Source organism: Balaenoptera musculus, chromosome 15 (assembly GCF_009873245.2).
Source record: "Balaenoptera musculus isolate JJ_BM4_2016_0621 chromosome 15, mBalMus1.pri.v3, whole genome shotgun sequence".
NCBI lineage: Eukaryota > Metazoa > Chordata > Mammalia > Artiodactyla > Balaenopteridae > Balaenoptera > Balaenoptera musculus.
The window spans coordinates 7,121,885-7,129,366 of record NC_045799.1 but is presented as its reverse complement, the minus strand read 5'-3'; the positions used below and the strand labels follow the sequence as shown (position 1 = coordinate 7,129,366).

General features: G+C 43.5%; 1 pseudogene; it reads right to left on the bottom strand.

Moving 5' to 3' along the window:
• Positions 1 to 5,334: 5,334 nt before the first annotated feature.
• Positions 5,335 to 7,215, bottom strand: LOC118881412 (annotated as a pseudogene).
• Between the last annotated feature and the right edge of the window lie 267 nt (positions 7,216 to 7,482).

Below are 7,482 nucleotides of genomic sequence, written 5' to 3'. Positions count from 1 at the left end.
TTCTTCACCCTCCTTCATCTAGCCTGAGGATTGAGCTCTACTTCGTGGGGGAAAAAAAGAGAATAAAAACAAAAGCAAAAGAAAGAATTATGAAAAAATAAGCCTCAGCTATTTTCCACTCTTATTCCGATCTTTCATAGATGGAATGATAATCGTTTATTCATCCATCCATCCATATTTTCAATAAAAAATTTTATTGAGTGTGTAGTGGGAATGCACACTGCTCAAAGGGATGGGGATGTAAAAAGACCTTAGAATCACCAGTTCATGGTTCTCAGTGAATGGACAAAGATGTAGTGTATCTGGAAGCATTGTCTGCAAAATAACTTACATGGAATCCATTTTCTCTCAATCCCTACTTCCACCTATGTTTTGACTTATATAATTTCCTGCCAATTCTACATGCATAAGTTATTCATCTGCTTATACCACTCCTGTCCTTCACATCAATAAGCTGTATATGTTTGAAATTATTGTGATCACCAAAAGTACGCCAATTACCCCTAAACACACTGAAGAGCATCCTAGAAATGTTGATAAAGAAAAAAATTAATGTGCAATGTACAAGTTTGTTATCTAAAAGCTTGGAAATCTAAGATTTACCTTTGATTCTTCTCTCTTACTTCAACATCAAATCCATTAACAAGTCCTCTTAGATACACCCTCAACTATATTCGGAATCCATCTCTTCTCTCCATCCATACCACCACCATCCTCATTCAAGCTTCCATCCTCTCCATCGTGGACAACTATGATTGTGTCCTCAGTGATCCACCTGCTCTGTCATTCTACAGTCTTTTTCCACACAATTGTAAGAATAATCTTAAGGTAATCTAAATTTGATTATGCAGCTTTCCCACATTAACCCTCCCTTGGTTTCTCATTACACCCGTTACTCAACTCAAGCCCCTTGTCTTGACCTATAAAGCCTGTATGATCCAGCTCCTACTTCGCTCTCATCCTTATCCCAGACCACTTATTCTTTAGATCTTTCTGCTCCAACCATATTGGGCACCTTACTCTTCCTAGAGTTTTTCAAGTTCATAACCATCTTATAGACTTTGAATTTGCTATGATTTCCTCTGATTTTAAATATTATCCCTTAGGCCATTACACGGCTGCCTTCTTATCTTCCAGATTTCAGCTTTGCTAGGAGAAACCTTCATTGACTATCCAGTCTACAACGCCCTCCTAACTCCAGTCACTGCCACCTATCCTGATTGATCTTCTTCCTGGTAATTACAACGATAATTTACACGATTCTTGTCTGCCTTTGCTGATGAGAATGTGATCTCTTTGGAGGTGAGGTCATGCCCATCGCATTCCTATCTATAATCCTCAGAATCTAGAAGAAAACCCACAACAGAGTAGGTGCTCAATAAATATGTGTTGGATTTTTTTAAATGAATTAATTCATTAAAGAACAGTAGCCTGAGATGGATGGGTACTCCCAGACCCTTAACCCTGAGGAAATTTCTCCTGTGCCATTTGTTGGCTAAATAAACAAGAACAAACTATAAAACCAAAAATCAAACAAAAAACAGACAAATTAACAATTGAAAGCATTTTAACTAATTACTGCAAATAAATACACCAAAAAACCCCCCAAATCAACAAATAAACACACACACAAAATCAATAACCACTGATTTTATCTAATTTATTGCTGTTTGCTCTTCCTGTTCCAAGACCCAAGTATTTCCTGAACTGAGGGCCATCTTCAGCTCTTTCAGCCACCACTACCTTTCTCAGGTGATCCATTTAGTGGTTTCTTCCACTCGGAGTAATGTTTTCCCCAGAATTCTACCACCACAGGCTTCCAGTAGAAATATCTGTGACACACAGATATTACAGCCATTTTCTCCCAAAAGTAAAAAGAACTGCTGTCTTCTCACAAGGGGCCCCCAACACTCCCAAGGTGGCATCTTTTTTTCCTTTCCAGCGACGTGAATGCAATCTCAGGCACACAATAGAAGCAGTGCCAACAAAGTCTATTCTTCTCAGCCTCACAAACAGCCTCATTACTTGCTAACTGCAAACATGGTTTGAAGCTGCTGCTCCTGCCAAGCTGAAGTCTTCAAACGCCGGGGTTGAGTGATTGAAAATTCCAGATTATAGGCAGAAGGGGATGAAGAGTTGTTTAGAGCTCTTGCTTATCCGCTAAAAGCCTCTGGCCAGAAACGGCTCTCTGCTTGAAGGAAAGTAAATTTCTTCCACAGCTGAAAATTAATGTGTTTTGAGGGAAATCTAGGCAGGACTTGTGGCAGGGAACGTGGCTTACAGGCCTGGGGTAGGCATGGGGAGTGATAACTAGCAGTCATTCCTCAAACCAGGGAGGTCCCTGTCTGGCAATAACCAAGCCTGGGGGCACTAAGATTTAACTGTTTGTCTCAATGTGAGTTGGGATTAGTTATGCCATTGCAGAAAAACACCTCTGCAGGTTGATCATGGCTATAATTCTAATTGTATCGTATTTGATGTGAGGGCTCTGTTTTATCTGACATCTTGAAAAACTGGACCACACATCATTGGACCTGGAAGTGCCAGGATTCTGGTTGAATATTCAAGGATATAAGGACTTTAACTGGGTTACTGAAATCTCTTTATCTTGAATTGTCTTCAACACCAAACTGTTCTTGAATTACAGATTCAAGTAGGAAGAAGAAACAGGAACAAATTTCCTCTGTTCTCTATCACATTCTCTCAACATTCAGCATATACATTCATTCATTCATTCAATTATTAGAAATTATGAATTGAATTCTTTCTGACACATGTTAGGTGATGGTTATGCAAAGTATCTGGAGGAATTCAGTAGCATGGTCCCTGCTGTCAGCTGCCTCATATTGCCCCTGGGGAAACAGAACAGACGCTTAAACAAATATGATAGAATGTGATGAGTCCCATAGTGTAGGTAAATATCAAGTGTTGGAGGGCCCAGATGCTGGAGTGATTTGTTGCACTCACTTTTGGAAAGGACTTGACAAAGGTGGAAACCATAGAAATTAAGTAGAATGAGATTTCCAGGTCTAGATTGGGGATGGAGGAATTGAATAAGTGTTTTTCTAAATAAATAAACACAAACACGCAAACATCTTTAGAGATTATTAGCTCTGGGGGTAAAGTTGTGGGCAGACCCTTTGAAGAATATAAGGAAGATTTTGCCTTTCTCACTCAAAAAATAATGCCCATAAACATACCATTTTTAAAAATGTAATTCCAAGGAGATCACAGAAGGCTCCATAGCAGGTACAGATTAATACTTTAGGAAAACTTTAGTCTGAATCCCTTTAGTTCATTTTCACCTTTAATGCAGTATTTCTCAAAGTAAAGGCTGGGAGCCAGCTACATTAGAAACACCTGGGATGTTGCTTAAAATGCAGATTCCTGGGGCCCCATTTCAGACCTATTAAAAAAGTTTCTCTAGTGTGGGGTTCAGGACTCTGCATTTTAACAACAGTTGTGTGACTCTGTGCAATGAAAACTTTAAAAGCTCCTGGGAGATTCTGGTGCACACATTCTAAACCCTGGAGCATTTCCTGTTTATTTGGACTCACTGTGACCCTTTTAAACTAGGGGCGTTGCCCACCTACATCTGCTGAGAGGCCTAAAGGACTTCACTCACAGAAAATCACCTATTTAGGATACCCTGATTCCCATCCTTCCTGCGAGTTCCACATAGTGAAGTTCAGCTTTTGACATCAAGTGCCATTTATGCCTACCTTGTTCCCATGGGTGTGTCTTATCTGCCTAACAAGACTGCAAATTCCCTGGGCTGTTGGGTCCTTGCTTTTCATCTTGTATCCTAGATGGCTGGGTGCATGGCACGTGCTTAATAAGTATTTATTCGTTGGTTATGGAATCCGTGTTCTTTCCTCTTATTCCTTGAACACAGCTGGCCAGCCTCACTGTCATTCCATCAGGATCCAAATGGTTTCTATTTGTGGTTTTTGGTTTTTTTTTTGCATTTTGTTTTCGGCTGGTCTTGTACACCCCTGTGTCTACATCGTCTGGTCTGTTTTATGAAGAAATGTCTTGTTAGATTTATCCTCAGCTTCGCTTCTCCCTCACCGGCCTCCCTGTGGTTCTTTCACAGAAAGCCCTTTGTGTTGAGCAAACAGGCTCTAATCTGCACATCTTCCTCTGCACTCCAACAGGGCTGCCGGGTGAGCATCCCGACACCGGCCTGGAACAGCTGCTCAAGTGGTCCTGAGCAGTGGGCAGTGATTGTGTGTGCAGTTCTCTTGTCTGATGGGCCCTGGGTCCAGCACGCTCGGGGAGGAAACCACAAGCGCAAATGTTTGCCTTGCTGCCTGGAAGTCCTAAAAGCAGCTGCCTGCTGATTGATGATAACTTGCATAATGACACCGAGTGTTCAGATGCTGCCAGGCGTGAGCGAGACCCTGTGAGCTCCCCTGTGCAAGCCCTGGCTGGTTGGCCAAATCCTTATCTTTCAGCATGCAGGCAACAAAGATGGCAAGAGCCAGAAGGTATCTGATCCAAAGATGCCCATTACAGCCCCGATGGTTTTAACACATGGAGAGGGCGAGGGAGCAGCTTGATGCTTTCCGCTTGCAAAGTCACTAAGAAAACTACACACAGGGGCTCAACACAGACATGGTGCCTCTATATCGGAATATCAGGATAGGATGTACTAGTATTTTTATATTTTAATGGATAAAATGGAGTCTATTACGGAGCTAGTAGAATTGGCTTCTAGAAACATTTCTTTTTTTGTTTTTTTAGGTTTTAATTTTATTCTATTTTCTGTATAACTTTAAGTACATAAAGGCTCATTTCCACAGGCCTCAGGAAATAAGTAGAAATCACAGGACAATCTCTCTTCCCACCAAAAAAAGTTGCATATTTTGGTAAAGTGTTTGTCCTAGAGGAAAAACAAATTTACAATAGCAATTCTGTGCAAGATTTTTACACAAGACCTAAAACCAGCCTGCAATGGAGATTTTAGTCCTCTGTTCAGGTGCCCAGACAGAAGCCAAAAGCTGTTGAGCATGACAGGGCAAAGGAAGCAATGAAGATGGACGATGGGCACCTAGCGTGGAAGGAGAAAGGGAAGCCAGATTCCTGGGAATGGTGTGGTTTTCCTTTTTTTTCTCTCTCTCTTTTTAAGTCATCTCTGTAGGAAGTGGTGGGCAGGGGCCCCAGAGAGAGGAAGGGTCCAAGACTCCTTTAGCTGGCCTGGGTGCAGGGCACCACCCCAGCAGCTAACACAGGACAACCTACCATCTCAGGTTCAGGCAGATGCAGGATAGAATGCAGAAGAAAAGGAATGCTTATAGGAAATCATTTTGCTTAGAATGCTAGATGGCCAAGCTTCAGCCTTTGGTCCTGTGCAACCCTTGCCTCACTTGTCAATAGTGAAAATTAGTTTAAGTTAGAAGAACCAACTAGGATCACACCAGGTTCTGCTACCTTCACGCTCATTGTTAGAAAAAGATTAACTTGTGTGAACATTCTGATCTGTTAATTCCTGGGGACTGCTTTATTCTTCCCCAAAGACTATTTGTTGGTCAAATAACCCCAAAGACTGAAAGCTAAAACACACCTGTCCTGATGTGCAGTTCCTTAAGAATGGACTGGCTGTATGGTTGAGCTGATACGGAAAAGCTGCACCTTCCTGCAGAAGATTGAAGACCTGCTGTCCCACCCCAAATCTCAGCCTGAGGTATATGTCAGTGAAGGCAGGTAGCTGTGCTTCTCAAAGCAGAGAAGCAGTTTAAGAGCAGAAAGGTAGAGGAAATCTAGAAAAGAACCATCTTGATACAGATTTATCCCACGGTGTGAGGGAGAGGGCAGAGAACCCAGTGGCACTTCGCTTATCCAGCAATTTCTGTCACTGTGGTGACCAACTTCCGCCCATTCCATACGGTCTTGAACTGCCCAGGGACTGGGAACTCACTGAAGTCACCACCTTCTATAGGAATGAGGACATTCATCTCAGAAGATCTGGCACTGACTGTCTCACAATCCAGGGAATTCTTGCTCAGGTAAATGTGGCAGCCATCTGTTTTGTTGATGGAAATGGTTGGCACTTTACCCATTACCTGAACTTTGACATCCCTACAATTGATTATCTCCACAATGCCCACCACGTCATCGAACACCAGACCGAGTTTCTTACAGTTATCTACTGTAGCAGAGTTAATTTTCCCTTGATTTGCAATGTTGAGTTGACACACTTGAATATGTAAGCCACCTGTTTCAGCTCTGTGTCATCTATCACCAGGTTGGAAACATTCTCCTGATTTCCACTCTCCACTTCTTGCCCTTCAGTTCAAGGAGAGCTGGCTCCTTCTTTGTGACTGGGTTGGGGGATGCGCTGACTCCTGGTTTAGATGCAGAGAATGGTTTGGGGCCACTTCGTACTGGAGCACTCTGAGCGTTCAAGGCAGGGTTCTTGTGAGTCTTCATGTCATCAGATACATGTTTCAGGGCATGTGTGATGCTCTCCCCTGATTAATCTGTGCAAACAGTGCTGAGCGGGATGCAGACTCATCTGAGCCTGAACTGGTGGGGACTCGGGGGGAGGTGGGCCTGGACGGGGGGAGGACCCGATCCAGCAGAGGGTCCAGACGGCAATCCACTCAGTCCTTTTGCCACGGCCTGGTTTTGCTCCAGGCCAGTCCAGTGGTATGGAACTCCTTAATGTAAGCCTGCAGCTCTGTCCATATACTCAAGTAAGCTTTGACCCAGCCCACATCTTTGTACTCCTTGAGGAATCAGTTTGTATGAAACATGGCAGCATCATTCATTTCCTTCACTTAGGGACCAGACTTGGGAGCCATAGCCACCCAACCCAGGGCCTGGATACTTTCGCTGACAGCTGGCAGGTGATTGAACAACTTGCTGCCTTGGTTCTTCTCCTGAAAGGTTATCACTTCTTGGATCTGCTCGGAGATGGTGCCAGCAAATCAGAAAGCTTATTGCCTGCTGGCTGCTGGCCTTGAGAGGCTGTAACCAAGAGCGCTCGCTCCAGCTTCCGACCTGTGTGGACCATCTCCGCATGCTTCTGCACATCTCTCCCAATCTCTTTACTGATCTTGAGGTACTCTGCCACAGCGCCGGCCAACAGTGAGTCAAACACTTGCACCTATGGAGTCGTTCCTGCTTTTGCAGCAACCCACGGTGCGTGCCTGCCTTCAGGCGGCCCACCGCTCTCTCCAATCTTTCTACCAGATTTTGCATGTCAGCCATAATGTAGCACCTGCTCAGAGCTCTGCCTCACCTCGGGGCTGTGATCAGCCGCTCTCCCTAGAAGCATTTCTTAAGGAGATTTTTTCTTCTAGTGAGGCCAGATTCTAAGCCAGCCACACTTACGTTCATTACCTTCCCGTAGGATTTGGCTCACTGGTGTGAAAAAAACTATGCAGTCTTTGAAATTAAAATGGCCTACCAAAGTGGTAAAAAATGGCAACGAAAAGTGGAAGAATACCAATGTACAATCTTTTGCATCAGCATTTC